The sequence below is a fragment of the Camellia sinensis genome, chromosome 12 (assembly GCF_055761805.1).
Source record: "Camellia sinensis isolate YWXY chromosome 12, ASM5576180v1, whole genome shotgun sequence".
Classification (NCBI taxonomy): Eukaryota; Viridiplantae; Streptophyta; class Magnoliopsida; order Ericales; family Theaceae; genus Camellia; species Camellia sinensis.
This window is the reverse complement of record NC_138972.1, coordinates 137,924,316-137,941,686: the sequence shown is the minus strand read 5'-3', so window position 1 is coordinate 137,941,686 and position 17,371 is coordinate 137,924,316. Positions and strand designations below refer to the sequence as shown.

The following is a 17,371-nucleotide window of genomic DNA, read 5'->3' as shown; positions in this document are numbered from 1 at the left end:
GAATTTTTTTTTTTTCTCTCCTTCGTTCTTTCTCTTCTTCCTTCCCTTTGGATTTGTTGAAAAACCTTTCTCTCTCTGTCCTTCTTTCTCTTCTACGTAGCTTGAAAAAGCCTTCTGGGTTTGTTGAAAAGCCACACAGCTCTCTCTCTCTCTCTCCTCAAACCCAAAGAGGAAGAAGAAGAGATCAAAAACGTAATGGTTCAGCCGAAGATCAAAATCAGCACACACAAAAAAAAAATCACAAAAAAAATCAAGTCTCAAAACAAAATCACAGTTTGCAAAATCACCAAAAAAATCAAAAAAAAAAAAAAATCAAAACAAAATCAAAACAACCAAGTCTCAAAACAGTTGAGCCGAAGACCCATAGCCGAAGATCAAGCTTCGGCCTCTCCGTCCATGGCGGATCAAACTTCGGCCTCTCGAAGATCAAGCTTCGGCTTCTCCTCTCTCTCGCCTCTCTCTTCCTCTCTCGCCTCTCTCTCCTCTCTCTTCCTCCTCCTCTGTTTCTCTCACCTCTGTTTCTCTCTTGCCTCTCTCTCAAACCAGTTCAAGAAAGAAGGAAAAAGAAGAAAAAGGAAAAAAAAAATTGGAGTGTCAAAACGACGTCGTTTTGACACTCGGGGCATTCGGGCCGCTTAACTCTCGAGCTACCACGCATTTCTCGTGACGTGTTTTAGTGAGTGTGTGAGTGTGATGTGAGACGAGAGATTTGAGAGGTAAAAGTATATTAGATAATTATAGAGAATTCTAACATTAGAGTTTTAACATGGGTTTTAATTAGGTGTTAAAAAAGAAAAAAACAAATCAACACATCATATTATTACGTGGAACCCACTATTAGAATTATATTAGAACCCTCAAAATAGAATTCCCAAACCTTATTCTATATTTTTCACTTGTCAATACTGTTGAAATTTTCAAACATTTCTCACTGATTTGTGGTTTCTCGCTATAAGGTAATTCCCCCATTTTTAAAAGGTATGATCAACTTTAAAATATATTTAAATTTAATTTATCTAGGTAACCAATAGATGTCAAACAATTTTTTAACCGACTAATTTGGACAAAATACGATTTTTGTGCAGCTGATTCACAGAGACGCCAATTGAGAAATTGAATGCATTCCCTCCGAGACAGCACCAATGAAATCGTTTCTGTTGGGTCTTCTTTGTTCTAGCCCTAACAACTTCCCAACAGAAATAATCCAAAATATTTCAATTGAAGTTGTCCGTGACATTGCTGAATCTGCTGTTTCAGGGCTTCAAATTCTGTAATCAAGGCGGTGATCTCATCAACTAAGCTCAAACTCCTTTGTTTTCCTTTTAAATTGATGGGTTTGTCCTCCTTTTGTCTAATTGAACAAAATGCGATTTTATTTTAATTTAGGAAATATATTGTTTGTTTGTTTGTTTGTATTCCTGTTAACAAATTAAAAGCTTTTTTTTACACCTTGACCCTGTTTTTAGTTGAATTTGTGGTTTTTGGCTCGTGGGTTTGATTGGTTGGTTTCCTTTTGGTCCATTTTACTCTTCCATTCAGGTCAATGAATCAATGTGCATTAGTGTTCTGTACCTTAATTTTTTGTTTTGAGGAAAAATTTAGCACCAAACCCTTTGATTCCTTTGATTTGTTAGTTGAGGAACCGAAGTGACCCCAATGATATGGTTTGGTTTTGTCGTTTAGTTTCATATGCAAATGCATGGATGAAGATGTATATCTAAATTTGATTATGTGATTGGTATCTCTCTTTTTTTTATTTTTTTTTTATTTTATGAACAAAAACTTTGGAATGTATGGCCAATCTGTAGATGGCCATTTTTTAAAAAGCATGTAGATACTTGTATAGCCTCAATCAATAATAGGAAGGTATCCCAATTTCCATGCTTTAAAGATTATTCATTTTTATTTGAGATCATAGAAGCATTACAAACATTATCAAATGCCTACGTCAAAATTTTAGTGGTTGCATTCATGTAATGTCATAATCTTGCACCATAGAGATGATATAAAGAGGACTCTTAAAGTGAATTTCAATGAAATTTAATAAATGAATGTTACCATATATAACAGTAGCTAGTTGGATTAAAAGAAATTCTCATGATGAGTTATACATAGTTGTCGTGGATCAAAGAGATTTGAGTGTGGGATTTATGGTGATTGATATAAAGATTCCTTTCCCATTACTATTAGATTCCCATTTGGCTTAACCACAAATTAGTTTGTAATATTCCACTTAATTAGCAGTTTGTGATAAATTGATTTGTTTATTTTTATTTTTATTTTTTATAGTTTTTTCATGGATTTAATTCATTGTCTCAGCCCTATAAATTTCATCCTATACCACAATATTTGTCTGGAAGCATAATTTGATGAATGTACTTCTTGTGGCTAATGTTATATAACCTCTCAATTATACTTCTATGACTTATCTACATAATTTTGACAAACACATTATTTTTATTATATAAAGCATTATATTACTTTCTAAGTATATTTAACATTCCATGATAATGAACGAACATATCTATATTTGGTGGATACATTGGTACCAATACAAATTATAAATTGCACAAAGAGTAAAAACAATGAAATCAATATCTATAACTATGATTTTACTCTGCTAAAATACATTAAATATTGGACTAGATACTTTCTATATCAACTTACTTTTGTATACTAGATGAGGCAGATGAAGAAGTTGCAGAGGATGAGGTGTACTTGGAGAAATCTGTGTTGTAAGTATAGCTTGAAGAATGAACTTGGCTGCTATTAGAAACAGTAGTAGAGCCGTAGGTTAAAGAAACCAAAGACGAAGAAGTATTCATAGGAGCAAAATATGTTGCCACGTGCATTTTAATTGGGAGAATGGGCAATGGAGCTTCAAAATTAAGCACATGAATGGCTTGCCTAATTGAAGGCCAGAGATTGTGATTCGGGTGAGCACACCAGAGCCCAACAATCATCAAGCATTCCATTTCTTTTTGAACAAAATCTGGGCTCATCTTTGAATCCACCACTGCTTCAAGAAGCCTACCAGTACCGTATAGGTCCCAAACCCAGTCCACTATTCTTATCTTACTTTCCTTAGCCTTTAGGTCGATAGGTTTTCTTCCACAAGCTATCTCCAATGTCACGATTCCAAAATTGTAGACATCTGATTTCTTATTAGCTTTGCCCGTAATTAAGCATCCGGGTGCCATATAGCCCATGGTCCCGGCCAAAACAGTCTTTTGTGACCCTTTTGTGGTCAAGAAGTCTGGCTAACCCAAAATCCCCAAGTTTAGCATTGAAATTCGTATCCAACATAATATTACTTGATTTTACATCCCTGTACACCACACATTGTTCCCATTCTTCGTGCAGATAGAGCAAGCCAAGACCAACCCTTGAGCAATTTTGTACCTTATGACCCATGTCAACAAGGCTTTTTCTTTGAAGAGATGGTAATCTAAGCTTCTATTTTCCATGAACTCACAAACAAGTAAGAGTTCTCTTTTGTAGTGACACCAACCAATTAGTTGCACTAAATTTCTATGCCTCAATCGACTAATGATCTTCACTTCTGATGCATACTCTTTTATTCCTTGTTTTGATCCCTTTGATATCCTCTTCATAGCAACATAGGAATTGGATTCCCTTAAGAAACCTCTATATACCCCACCAAATCCTCCCTTTCCAAGCGTATGTTCCCCTGCAAAGTTATCTATTGCACGAAACAATTCACCGTACGTAAATTTCTTTGGTCCGATACCTGCCTCAAATTCGTTGTCCACGGATAGTTCAATAGCAAATTCATCTCCATCTTCTTCTTTTACTCTACTACTTTTTTTCCACAAGACAAAGCCAAGCAAAGCCAACCCACCAATCAAAACAGGTGAGACAGCGGTCAATCCCACAACCAGCGCCTTTTTGTTGTTTTCACCCATCTTCTTTGGAGGGCTTGGGATGACTGTGTTGGGTCCTGGACTGGGACCTGGTTTCACTACCACATCAATTTGAATCTGATAAGCCAATTGCAACCCATTATGGTAAGTATTCCCTTAGATCAACCAGGAAACTAAGGTTCCTTTCAACTGTCATATTATTTATTGAATTAGTGAAAACAACACTCGAATTTTTCGAACTAGAATCATAATTAATCCAAGCTTCGTTTTCTATCCCAGACGGTATGTTACTGTACCATACTGCAGTATCGTTAGATATGATAGAGTTGATATTGATACCTGTAAAATAAACTGATGTATTATTGATTGATTGATGGATGTTTTGATGTGTGAATTACAGATGGTGAGGTACTAATTATATAGGAGAGGATTGGGGAGTAGGTGAGTGTGTGTGGTAGGTGAGTTGAGTGGAGGTGGTAGGTGATGATATATTCTAACAGCCCCCCGCAAACTCAAGGAGGATAGAAACTAACCAACTTGAGTTTGGAGAGAGTAACAAAACAAGAAAATACATAAAAATAAGAAAATACATAAAAATAAAAATAAAAAAGATAGGGGACACTGTATGGTCGTGTCAGACCGTTGGTGAAGACTCTGAAAGGTAGTGCCATAACGTGGTAGAGGACACTGGATGGGTGTGCCATAACGGTGTAGAGGACACTGGATGGTGGTGTCATAACGTTGTAGAGGACACTAGATGGCGGTGTCATAACGGTGTAGAGGACACTGTAGGGTGGTGTCATAACGTGGTAGAGGACACTGTATGGTGGTGTCATAACATTGTAGAGGACACTGGATGCTAACCGGAATCAAATGTCGGGACAGTTTACGGGGTCATGTCGGACCGGTGTAGAAGACAGTTTACGGGGTCATGTCGGACCGTTGTAGCAGACAGTTTACGGGGTCATGTCGGACCGTTGTAGCGGACAGTTTACGGGGTCATGTCGGACCGGTGTAGAAGACAGTTTACGGGGTCATGTCGGACCGTTGTAGCAGACAGTTTACGGGGTCATGTCGGACCGTTGTAGCAGACAGTTTACGGGGTCATGTCGGACCGTTGTAGCGGACAGTTTACGGGGTCATGTCGGACCGTTGTAGCGGACACTGTGTGGTCGTGTCAGACCGTTGTAGAAGACAGTTTATGGGGTCATGTTGGACCGTTGTAGAAGCTGTGGTGGTGCACCGATGAGGCGACTTAGGGAGTGCGCCTTGAGCACCGAGGAGGCGACTTAGGGAGTGCGCCTTGAGCGACTTATACATGATACTGTGTATAACCCCCCCTCAAACTCAAATAGGTGTGAAGATAGAAACCTATTTGAGGTTGAAACAAAGGGATTGATAAAGCTGAGCGGTGTAGAAGACACTGTATGAGTGTGTATATAGGCTGCCCAAAAAATAGACATGGATGTAAATATCGAGCCCTCAAAAGTCGTGCCCTCAAAAGGTGTGCCCGTACCCTCAAAAGGCGTGCCATCAAAAGGCGTGCCCGATGCATCAAAAGGCGTGCCAGATATGATGGCGAGGCACGTGAGTGCTTTGGCTGGCGTGCCCGTTTGTCTGGCGTCAAGAGGCGCGCGATGCGCGTGGCTGCCTCTGTGTCATGGTCTTTATAAACCGAAGCGGAGGAGGCAGAAGCTGAGACAGAAAAACTGAGAGAAACCTCTGAAAAATTCTTCGTTTTGCTGAGAAAGAGAGGTCGTTTTGCTGAGAGAGATAGTCTGTAACTCTGTTGCCCAGAAAATGGCCTCGTCTTCCCGTGGGCTGCTCACTCTCTTTCCCGATCTCAACGAGTCCACAGGAGAGAGAACTGGTGCGGTGTCCCGTGAACCTCAACCAAACACCACTGGGTTTGCTCCGTTGAACTTTCCGATGCAGTCGGTGGAGCAAAAAATGGCAGTGTAAACGGATGTGGAGGCTAATCAGTATACTTTGAAGGCATGCGTGGAAAGCATGACGGCAGTTACAAACTTGTCGAACCGGCTGCAGAGTAGGACAAATGAGGTGCAGCATTTAAACTCCCAGCTGGCTCTGCTCCAACGCATGTATAAGGATGCGCGAGCAGAGATAAGCGTGCTAAGGGCAGAAAACAAGGAGCTGAAGCGGAAGGCCACCGTGATGTTCCGATTTGGAGGGCCGCCATATGCTGCAGTGGAAGAGTATGGGGGAGTGAACGTGCTGGGCGGCGTGGAAAACACAGATGCAGCACCGTCAAGGACTGTCCAAGACGGAGGCAAGAAGAAGAGACCTGCGGCAGAGTAGAGAAAAAAAAATCCTGCTTGTGGATGTGGTTGTTTTGTGTTTGTTTGTTTGGTTTGTTTGTTTTTTTTTTTTTTTTTGTTGTGGATAACTGTAATCAGGGTTGATCCCTAAGATAAATAAAACTAAGTTGTTGTGCAAATCTGTATAAATTTGGTTTTTTTTTTTTTTTTTTTTAAATAAAATAAAATAAAATAAATAAAAGGGATAGTGGGATGACGGTGTGGTGTGAAAGTGGTGTTGTTGGAATAATAAAAAAAGAAAATGGGTTTCTTTATGCATGTGCGTGTGTTGGGATGGATGATTATGTTGGAAAAAAGGAGAGAGAGAATTGGGACCTATGGGTTGGAAAAAAAGACGAAGAAGCAGCACGTTTTGAAAAAGGAAGAGATGGGGCTGGTTTTGGGGGTGTTGACTCTAATGATCGTATGGGTATAGGATGATATTCGGGAACAGAGTCTGGTGAAGATGAGATTGGGATTTCTCCGGTCTTTCGCTTTGAACAACAGAGTCCCATACTTGCAAAGAGAACTCGAAGCAATGGTGTCTGGATCGGGAATATGGGCTCGGCGGGTGGTGGTGGAGATCCTGGCAGACCACAGCCAGATTCAGGTGAAGTTTCTGTTGGTGGTGATTCTGTGTTGTATGTTTCGTTCGGATCGACAACTTCAATGACATACGAACAAATCAAAGAGCTTGCATTTGGGTTAGAACAAAGTGAGCAGAAGTTCATCTGGGTGTTCAGACATGCAGGTGAGGGATCCATTTTTTCAGAAGATGTCAAAAGAGATGAACTGCCAGAAGGGTATGAAGAGAGAATGAAAGAAGTTGGAATGGTGGTGAGAGATTGGGCACCTCAACTACAAATTTTGGGACAACCATCAACAGGTGGGTTCATGAGTCACTTACAAATTTTGGGATTCATGCTTGGAGAGTATTTCCATGGGAGTGCCTATAGCTACTTGGCCTATGAACTTTGACCAACCCATTAATGCTTTTCTGGTAACAAACATATTGAAGGTTAGCATTCCAGTTAATCAATGGGCACAACAGAAGGAGCTAGTGGTCGAGAGGGAGAGGTGATGGGTGTGTGTGTGAGCTGCTGGGTTTGTCCGGCGGGCGGCCAAGGCGAGATTGCCGCCCGCCGGTGGAACGAAAATATTAGGTTCTTAACCTTGCTCTGATACCATGTAAAATAAACTGATGTATTATTGATTGATTGATGGATGTTTTGATGTGTGAATTACAGATGGTGAGGTACTAATTATATAGGAGAGGATTGGGGAGTAGGTGAGTGTGTGTGGTAGGTGAGTTGAGTGGAGGTGGTAGGTGATGATATATTCTAACAATACCTACATGTTGTTGGGTATACCTCCTTATTGGAGTGTGGGACTCAATTGATTTATTAAAAGAGTTTTAATTTGGCTTGGTTTAGTATAATATATTTTTATATATTATATTTGAGGAGACCCAATTCAATTTGGATACAATTAGGATTTTAATAAAATAAGTCCTAGATTTAACAATATATATATATTGTTTATGGTTTTTTGCTCGGGGCGTGAGGAGAAAACAGCAGCCGTTTTTGTGAAACACTTCATTGATCAATTTGTTTTGTGAGATAGTGCATATGGAAAAGTCAATCCAGTGGCTTATTTGATTAAGGTATGGAATCTTCAGTTGGCTTCTTCGGTTTCGGCTTCATAAGTTGGATGATTTAGTTCGTTATTTTGGGTCTTCTTCAACTTTGGTTCAGAAGATTTTGGTTCTTCTATTTGGTGAGGTCTTTCCTCTTTGTTTATTTGTGATTATTTGGAATTCACCTAAGGGTGTTTTGTGAGACCATTAGTGTCTCGTTTGTAATCGTTTGGAATTATTTGGTTGATAGTGGAATCGGATTTCGATCCCGTGGACGTACCTCACATTGAGGGAACCACGTAAAAATTCTTGTGTTGCCTTTGATTTAATTTTTTCCGCATTAGTTTTTATTCCCATTGATTGATTTACTTGTGGAGAATCACATCGATTTTCCTTAACAACTGGTATCAGAGCTTACGGTTTATTTGGGTCTATTTATTTGTGTAAATCAATGGAGGGGAATGTGGGTCGTATGTCTAGCTTCAATGGAAGCAATTGGGTAACTTGGAAAACTAAAATGGAGGACCTATTATTTTGTAAAGATTTATATGGACCCATTGAGGGTGATTCTGGCAAACCCGAGGGTATGAAAGATGATGAATGGAATAGGCTTAATCGAAAAGCCGTTGGTGTTATCCGTCAATGGATTGATGACAGTGTGTTTCATCATGTTGCTACTGAAACTTCAGCACATGATTTATGGAAAAAATTAGAGGGCCTTTATGATAGGAAATCAGCCACAAATAAAGCTTTTCTGTTTCGTAAGTTGGTTAATTTAAAATATAAAGAGGGCAGCCCTATTCCGGAACATCTGAATGAAATAAAGAGTATTGTTAACCAACTTGCTTCTATGAAAATTGTTTTTGATGATGAGTTGCAGGCTTTGATGCTACTTAGTTCTTTACCCGAAAGTTGGGAGACTTTGGTTGTGACCGTCAGTAATTCGGCGCCCGATGGAGTTGTCACAATGGGCCAAGTCACTAGTAGCCTGTTGAATGAAGAAACTAGAAGAAAATCAGCGGGTTCCTCTCATTCAGAAGCATTTGTTGTGAGAGGCCGAAGCAAATCAAGGGGGAGGAGTAAGACTCCTCATGGTCGTGATCAAAGCCGTGACAAATCAAAAGATGGTTCTTTTTCAAAGAAAGACATTGAGTGCTATTATTGCCATGAGAAAGGACACATGAAGCGAGAATGCCGAAAGCTCAAGAATAAGGAGAAAAGGCGTGATAAAAGTGTGGATAAGAAGCAAGAAGACACAACAGCAGTTACTACCAATGGTGATCTCATGGTCGTTTGTGAAGATGATTGTATCAATTTTGTGGGTCAAGAGAGCAATTGGGTGATTGATTCTGGTGCTTCTTTTCATGTGACTTCTCGAGTTGATTTCTTCACTACCTACACTGCAGGAGATTATGGTTCTGTTCGAATGGGTAATGAAGGTTTGTCCAAGATTATTGGCATGGGTGATGTTTGCTTGGAAATAAATTTGGGCTGCAAGTTGTTGCTTAAGGATGTGAGGCATGTTCCCGACATTCGCCTCAATTTGATCTCTACCGGGAAGCTAGATGATGAAGGCTTCAACAACAAATTTGGTGATGGAATATGGAAGCTCACAAAGGGTTCCTTGGTGGTGGCTAAGTGTAAGAAGACTCATACACTTTATTCGATGCAAGGAAAAATTTGTAAAGGTATTGTCAATGCACTTCAAGATGATACTTCTACCGAATTGTGGCACAAGCGGCTTGGCCATATGAGTGAAAAGGGGCTGCAAGTTTTGTTCAAGAAAGAGCTTCTACCCGGTTTGAAAGGTACACATCTTAAAACTTGTGTTCATTGTTTGGCGGGTAAACAACATAGAGTTTCTTTTCATAAAAATGTTGTTTCTAGAAAAGAAAATGTTTTGGAGTTGATTCATTCTGATGTTTGTGGTCCTTTAAAAGTTAGAACACATAGTGGTGCACTTTATTTTATTACTTTCATTGATGATTATTCAAGGAAAGTTTGGGCTTTTCTACTAAAAACTAAAGATCAAGTTCTAGAAGTATTTAAGCATTTTCAGGCCATGGTTGAAAGAGAAACAGGGCAGAAATTGAAGTGCATCCGATCAGACAATGGTGGTGAATACATTGGGCCATTTGATGAGTATTGTCGCAGTCAAGGTATTCGACACCAAAAGACAGTTAAGAAGACTCCTCAACAAAATGGCGTTGCCGAGAGGATGAACCGCACAATTGTGGAAAGAACAAGGTGTTTGCTTTCACAAGCTAAATTGCCAAGATCCTTTTGGGGTGAGGCATTGAAGACGGCGGTTGACGTGATCAATTTGTCTCCTTCCTATCCATTGAATAGTGATGTTCCAGAAAGAGTTTGGACCGGCAAAGATGTGTCTTATGAGCACTTGAGAGTGTTTGGTTGCCGAGCCTTTGTTCACATTCCAAAAGATGAGAGGTCCAAGCTTGATAGCAAGTCAAGACAATGTATTTTTCTTGGCTATGGGCGTGATGAATTTGGGTATAGATTGTGGGATCCGGTCGACAAGAAAGTCATTCGAAGCCGTGATGTTGTGTTTCTTGAAGACCAAACAATTGAAGACTTTGGCAAAGGTGATCAACCGGAGCCAAAAACTAGTGATCTCATTGACATGGATTCATCTCCTTCATCTTCAGTTGATGATGAAAACGGGAGAGATGTGCAGCCACCTATTGAAAATGTAGAGGATGATGCTAATCCTAATGAAGTTGAGCCAGAAATTGAGGAAGAACATCCAACTCAAGTACCGTCACCACAACTTGAGTTGAGGAAATCTACAAGGGACCGACAACCTTCAAGAAAGTATCCTCCTAATGAATTTGTGTTGATTTCTGATCAAGGGGAGCCTGAGAGCTACCAAGAAGCAATTGAGCATACAAAGAAAGGTGATTGGAAAAAGGCCATGGAAGAGGAGATGAATTCCTTACTTGAAAACCAGACTTATGATTTAGTGAAATTGCCTAAAGGGAGGAAAATTCTGAAAAATAAGTGGGTCTTCAAATTGAAGAATGATGGCGAGAATCTGAGGTACAAGGCACGTCTTGTTGTGAAAGGCTTTGGGCAAAAGAAAGGTATTGACTTTGACGAGATTTTCTCGCCGGTTGTGAAGATGTCTTCTATTCGGGTTGTACTTGGCATGGCTGCAAGTATGAACCTTGAAGTTGAGCAATTTGATGTGAAGACCGCATTTCTACATGGTGATCTTGAAGAAGAAATTTACATGGAGCAACCGGAAGGCTTTGTGGAAAAAGGGAAAGAGAAATTTGTTTGCAAAATGAAGAAAAGTTTGTATGGTCTCAAGCAAGCCCCGCGGCAATGGTACAAAAAATTTGACTCTTTCATGATGAATAATGGTTTTACTAAAACCACTTCGGACCATTGTGTGTTTGTGAAAAATTTTCCAGATGGTAAATTTATTATTCTTTTGCTTTATGTTGATGACATGTTAATTGTGGGTCAAGATTCTACCATGATAAACAGGTTGAAATTGGAGTTGAGCAAGTCTTTTGCTATGAAAGATTTGGGACCGGCAAAGCAAATTCTTGGTATGAAAATTGTTCGTGATCGCAAAAAGGGGCTGATTTGGTTGTCTCAAGAAAGCTACATTGAGAAAGTTCTTGAGAGGTTCAATATGGATAAAGCGAAGCCGGTTGGTTGTCCACTTGCGGGTCACTTCAAGCTTAGTTCGAATCAATGTCCTATAGGTGAGAAAGACAAAGAAGAGATGTTGAAAGTTCCTTATGCTTCAGCAGTTGGTTCTTTGATGTACGCCATGGTTTGTACAAGGCCGGATATTGCTCACGCAGTTGGTATGGTGAGTTGGTTTCTCTCTAATCCGGGTAAAGAACATTGGGCAGCGGTAAAATGGATTCTAAGATATCTTCGAGGGACTTCAAAGGTATGTTTGTGTTTTGGGGATGGTAAGCCGATGCTTGATGGGTTCACAGATTCTGACATGGCTGGTGATGTTGATTCTCGGAAATCTACTTCAGGGTATTTGATGACTTTTGCAGGGGGAGCTGTGGCATGGCAATCTAAATTACAAAAATGTGTTGCTCTCTCAACTACCGAAGCTGAATTTATTGCTATTACAGAAGCTTGCAAAGAAGAGTTATGGTTAAAGAAATTTTTGCAAGAGTTGGGTTTGAAGCAAGAAAAGTATGTGCTTTATTGTGATAGTCAAAGTGCTATTCACTTGAGTAAAAATTCTACTTTTCATTCGAGATCGAAACACATTGATGTGAGATACCATTGGATTCGTGATGTGTTAGATTCGAAATTGTTACAACTCGAAAAGGTTCACACAGATGATAATATTTCAGATATGTTGACGAAGACTTTGTCGAGGGACAAACATTTAAAGTGTCGAACTTTGGCGGGTATGGTTGATGTCTCCACCTAAGTCGGTAGGGGGAGAATTGTTGGGTATACCTCCTTATTGGAGTGTGGGACTCAATTGATTTATTAAAAGAGTTTTAATTTGGCTTGGTTTAGTATAATATATTTTTATATATTATATTTGAGGAGACCCAATTCAATTTGGATACAATTAGGATTTTAATAAAATAAGTCCTAGATTTAACAATATATATATATTGTTTATGGTTTTTTGCTCGGGGCGTGAGGAGAAAACAGCAGCCGTTTTTGTGAAACACTTCATTGATCAATTTGTTTTGTGAGATAGTGCATATGGAAAAGTCAATCCAGTGGCTTATTTGATTAAGGTATGGAATCTTCAGTTGGCTTCTTCGGTTTCGGCTTCATAAGTTGGATGATTTAGTTCGTTATTTTGGGTCTTCTTCAACTTTGGTTCAGAAGATTTTGGTTCTTCTATTTGGTGAGGTCTTTCCTCTTTGTTTATTTGTGATTATTTGGAATTCACCTAAGGGTGTTTTGTGAGACCATTAGTGTCTCGTTTGTAATCGTTTGGAATTATTTGGTTGATAGTGGAATCGGATTTCGATCCCGTGGACGTATCTCACATTGAGGGAACCACGTAAAAATTCTTGTGTTGCCTTTGATTTAATTTTTTCCGCATTAGTTTTTATTCCCATTGATTGATTTACTTGTGGAGAATCACATCGATTTTCCCTAACAACTGGTATCAGAGCTTACGGTTTATTTGGGTCTATTTATTTGTGTAAATCAATGGAGGGGAATGTGGGTCGTATGTCTAGCTTCAATGGAAGCAATTGGGTAACTTGGAAAACTAAAATGGAGGACCTATTATTTTGTAAAGATTTATATGGACCCATTGAGGGTGATTCTGGCAAACCCGAGGGTATGAAAGATGATGAATGGAATAGGCTTAATCGAAAAGCCGTTGGTGTTATCCGTCAATGGATTGATGACAGTGTGTTTCATCATGTTGCTACTGAAACTTCAGCACATGATTTATGGAAAAAATTAGAGGGCCTTTATGATAGGAAATCAGCCACAAATAAAGCTTTTCTGTTTCGTAAGTTGGTTAATTTAAAATATAAAGAGGGCAGCCCTATTCCGGAACATCTGAATGAAATAAAGAGTATTGTTAACCAACTTGCTTCTATGAAAATTGTTTTTGATGATGAGTTGCAGGCTTTGATGCTACTTAGTTCTTTGCCCGAAAGTTGGGAGACTTTGGTTGTGACCGTCAGTAATTCAGCGCCCGATGGAGTTGTCACAATGGGCCAAGTCACTAGTAGCCTGTTGAATGAAGAAACTAGAAGAAAATCAGCAGGTTCCTCTCATTCGGAAGCATTCGTTGTGAGAGGTCGAAGCAAAACAAGGGGGAGGAGTAAGACTCCTCATGGTCGTGATCAAAGCCGTGACAAATCGAAAGATGGTTCTTTTTCAAAGAAAGATATTGAGTGCTATTATTGCCATGAGAAAGGGCACATGAAGCGGGAATGCCGAAAGCTCAAGAATAAGGAGAAAAGGCGTGACAAAAGTGTGGACAAGAAGCAAGAAGACACAACGGCAGTTACTACCAATGCTGATCTCATGGTCGTTTGTGAAGATGATTGTATCAATTTTGTGGGCCAAGAGAGCAATTGGGTGATTGATTCCGGTGCTTCTTTTCATGTGACTTCTCGAGTTGATTTCTTCACTACCTACACCGAAGGAGATTATGGTTTTGTTCGAATGGGTAATGAAGGTTTGTCCAAGATTATAGGTATGGGTGATGTTTGCTTGGAAACAAATTTGGGCTGCAAGTTATTGCTTAAAGATGTGAGGCATGTTCCCGACATTCGTCTCAACTTGATCTCTACTGGGAAGCTAGATGATGAAGGCTTCAACAACAAATTTGGTGATGGAATATGGAAGCTCACAAAGGGTTCTTTGGTGGTGGCTAAGTGTAAGAAGACTCATACACTTTATTCGATGCAAGGAAAAATTTGTAAAGGTGTTGTCAATGCACTTGAAGAAGATACTTCTACTGAATTATGGCACAAGCGGCTTGGCCATATGAGTGAAAAGGGGCTGCAAGTATTGTTCAAGAAAGAGCTTCTACCCGGTTTGAAAGGTACACATCTTAAAACTTGTGTTCATTGTTTGGCGGGTAAACAACATAGAGTTTCTTTTCATAAAAATGTTGCTTCTAGAAAAGAAAATGTTTTGGAGTTGATTCATTCGGATGTTTGTGGTCCTTTAAAAGTTAGAACACATGGTGGTGCACTTTATTTTGTTACTTTCATTGATGATTATTCAAGGAAAGTTTGGGCTTTTTTTCTAAAAACTAAAGATCAAGTTCTAGAAGTATTTAAGCATTTTCAGGCCATGGTTGAAAGAGAAACAGGGCAGAAATTGAAGTGCATCCGATCAGACAATGGTGGTGAATACATTGGGCCATTTGATGAGTATTGTCGCAGCCAAGGTATTCGGCACCAAAAGACAGTTAAGAAGACTCCTCAACAAAATGGCGTTGCCGAGAGGATGAACCGCACCATTGTGGAAAGAACAAGGTGTTTGCTTTCACAAGCTAAATTGCCAAGATCCTTTTGGGGTGAGGCATTGAAGACGGCGGTTGACGTTATCAATTTGTCTCCTTCCTATCCTTTGAATGGTGATGTTCCAGAAAGAGTTTGGACCGGTAAAGATGTGTCTTATGAGCACTTGAGAGTGTTTGGTTGCCGAGCCTTTGTTCACATTCCAAAAGATGAAAGGTCCAAGCTTGATAGCAAGTCAAAACAATGTATTTTTCTTGGCTATGGGCGTGATGAGTTTGGGTATAGATTGTGGGATCCGGTCGACAAGAAAGTCATTCGAAGCCGTGATGTTGTGTTTCTTGAAGACCAAACAATTGAAGACTTTGGCAAAGGTGATCAACCGGAGCCAAAAACTAGTGATCTCATTGGCATGGATTCATCTCCTTCATCTTCAGTTGATGATGAAAACGGGGGAGATGTGCAGCCACCTATTGAAGATGTAGAGGATGATGCTAATTCTAATGAAGTTGAGTCAGAAATTGAGGAAGAGCATCCAACTCAAGAACTACCACCACAACTTGAGTTGAGGAAATCTACAAGGGACCGACAACCTTCAAGAAAGTATCCTCCCAATGAATTTGTGTTGATTTCTGATCAAGGGGAGCCGGAGAGCTACCAAGAAGCAATTGAGCATGCAAAGAAATGTGATTGGAAAAAGGCCATGGAAGAGGAGATGAATTCCTTAGTTGAAAATCACACTTATGATTTAGTGAAGTTGCCTAAGGGGAGGAAAATTCTGAAAAATAAGTGGGTTTTCAAATTGAAGAATGATGGCAAGAATCTGAGGTACAAGGCACGTCTTGTTGTGAAAGGCTTTGGGCAAAAGAAAGGCATTGATTTTGATGAAATTTTCTCACCGGTTGTAAAGATGTCTTCTATTCGGGTTGTACTTGGCATGGCTGCAAGTATGAACCTTGAAGTTGAGCAACTTGATGTGAAGACCGCATTTCTTCATGGTGACCTTGAAGAAGAAATTTACATGGAGCAACCGGAAGGATTTGTGGAAAAAGGGAAAGAGAAATTTGTTTGCAAATTGAAGAAAAGTTTGTATGGCCTCAAGCAAGCCCCGCGGCAATGGTACAAAAAATTCGACTCTTTCATGATGAATAATGGTTTTTCTAAAACCACTTCGGACCATTGTGTGTTTGTGAAAAATTTTCCGGATGGTAAATTTATTATTCTTTTGCTTTATGTTGATGACATGTTAATTGTGGGTCAAGATTCTACCATGATAAACAGGTTGAAATTGGAGTTGAGTAAGTCTTTTGCTATGAAAGATTTCGGACCGGCAAAGCAAATTCTTGGTATGAAAATTGTTCGTGATCGCAAAGAGGGGCAGATTTGGTTGTCTCAAGAAAGCTACATTGAGAAAGTTCTTGAGAGGTTCAATATGGATAAAGCAAAGCCGGTTGGTTGTCCACTTGCGGGTCACTTCAAGCTTAGTTCGAATCAATGTCCTATAAGTGAGAAAGACAAAGAAGAGATGTTGAAAGTTCCTTATGCTTCAGCAGTTGGTTCTTTGATGTACGCTATGGTTTGTACAAGGCCGGATATTGCTTACGCCGTTGGTGTGGTGAGTCGTTTTCTCTCTAATCCGGGTAAAGAACATTGGGCAGCGGTAAAATGGATTCTAAGGTATCTTCGAGGGACTTCGAAGGTATGTTTGTGTTTTGGGGATGGTAAACCGATGCTTGATGGGTTCACAGATTCTGACATGGCTGGTGATGTTGATTCTAGGAAATCTACTTCGGGGTATTTGATGACTTTTGCAGGGGGAGCTGTGGCATGGCAATCTAAATTACAAAAATGTGTTGCTCTCTCAACTACCGAAGCTGAATTTATTGCTATTACAGAAGCTTGCAAAGAAGAGTTATGGTTAAAGAAATTTTTGCAAGAGTTGGGTTTGAAGCAAGAAAAGTATGTGCTTTATTGTGATAGTCAAAGTGCTATTCACTTGAGTAAAAATTCTACGTTTCATTCGAGATCGAAACACATTGATGTGAGATACCATTGGATTCGTGATGTGTTAGATTCGAAATTGTTACAACTCGAAAAGGTTCACACAGATGATAATATTTCAGATATGTTGACGAAGACTTTGTCGAGGGACAAACATTTAAAGTGTCGAACTTTGGCGGGTATGGTTGATGTCTCCACCTAAGTCGGTAGGGGGAGAATTGTTGGGTATACCTCCTTATTGGAGTGTGGGACCCAATTGATTTATTAAAAGAGTTTCAATTTGATTTGGTTTAGGTATAATATATTTTTATATATTATATCTAATTTTGTGGAGACCTAATCTAATTTAAAAACAACTAAAGTTTGATTATAAACCCTAGATCCACAATATATTTATTCGTATTGTTTTGTCCCGAAGAAAAATAGCGGCAGCAGTATACACTTTCTTCTTGGAGAGAGAGTGCTTGGGTTGAGAAATTCAATTGGCTGGTGCAGAAGTGTAATTAGTATTTCATTGTGTGGTGTTTTTTGGGTCCCAACCCCAATTCTGATAGTTATCAAACTCCACAGCAACAA

The 17,371-nt window shown here is 39.6% G+C and overlaps 1 long non-coding RNA gene and 1 pseudogene across 2 annotated transcripts; one reads left to right on the top strand and one right to left on the bottom strand.

Moving 5' to 3' along the window:
• Positions 1–832: 832 nt before the first annotated feature.
• Positions 833–1,444, top strand: LOC114308536 (uncharacterized). 2 transcript variants are annotated; one of them, XR_003645527.2, is made up of 2 exons: positions 833–956; positions 1,086–1,444. It is a non-coding gene; the product is annotated as an uncharacterized LOC114308536 (long non-coding RNA). The 2 variants fall into 2 exon arrangements; XR_014347309.1 differs by having other exon boundaries at positions 866–978.
• Positions 1,445–2,663: 1,219 nt separating this feature from the next.
• On the bottom strand, positions 2,664–3,209 carry LOC145803904 (L-type lectin-domain containing receptor kinase IX.1 pseudogene; annotated as a pseudogene).
• Between the last annotated feature and the right edge of the window lie 14,162 nt (positions 3,210–17,371).